The sequence below is a fragment of the Calidris pugnax genome, unplaced genomic scaffold (assembly GCF_001431845.1).
Source record: "Calidris pugnax isolate Ruff unplaced genomic scaffold, ASM143184v1 scaffold58, whole genome shotgun sequence".
Taxonomy (NCBI): Eukaryota; Metazoa; Chordata; class Aves; order Charadriiformes; family Scolopacidae; genus Calidris; species Calidris pugnax.
Genome location: NW_015090868.1, coordinates 775005 through 775712, shown reverse-complemented (window position 1 = coordinate 775712; position 708 = coordinate 775005). Strand labels below are relative to the sequence as shown.

Here is a 708-nt window from a genome sequence, read left to right as displayed (position 1 = left end):
GATGTGGGCACCTGCGGTACCGCAACCCTCAGCCTTCCCGACCCGCGTCCCTTCGCTTCCTTTCGTTTCCCCCTTCCCCTTCTCCTTCCCTTCCCCCTTCCCCTTTACTTTCTCCTTCTCCTTCCCTTCCCCTTTCTCCTTCCCATTCTCTTCCTCACCTCTGCCCACGCCATTCAGCTGCTGGCAGTAGGGGAATATTAAGTTTACAGAACGCTTTCTTATTTTATCTAAAAGACTTCTTCCAGGAGGGACGTTCTCACCATATAAAGTAAATTCTGCTGGAATCCCCTGGAGCCCGGGGACGTGGTGAGACACAGAGACACGCGCACACACACACACACACACACACAGGGTGCTGGTGAAGCCGTGCCCACAGGCAGCGCATTTGCCGGGATGCCCACGGAATAAGGTTTAAGGGACCTGGGGCACCTCGGGGTGGTAATTAAAAAAAAAAAATAAAAAAAAAAGCCCTTAGAGGTGCCAGCAGCCCCGTTTTTTAAGTTTTTTTAAATTTTTTTCTTTTACGCTGGGGACCTGGCTCCACGCTGGGCTTTGCACCTCCAACCGGGCACCCCCCGGGGGGCTCCCGGGGTGAAAGCCGGGACTGAGGGGCTCCCCCCTCCTCCACCACCACCACCACCCCCCGGGGTAACCCACACCCACACCCCCGGTCCCGATCCCCAAATCCCGGCAGGAACAAAGCCGCGC

The 708-nt window shown here is 56.4% G+C and overlaps 1 protein-coding gene across 1 annotated transcript in view; it reads right to left on the bottom strand.

Moving 5' to 3' along the window:
- RASL11B (RAS-like family 11 member B) overlaps positions 1 to 535 on the bottom strand; it is a 4444-nt gene extending 3909 nt beyond the window's left edge. The window contains exon 1 of the mRNA XM_014945618.1: positions 159 to 535. The gene's annotated coding sequence lies outside the window, so the exon portion shown is untranslated. The remainder of the gene's footprint in view (positions 1 to 158) is intronic.
- Between the last annotated feature and the right edge of the window lie 173 nt (positions 536 to 708).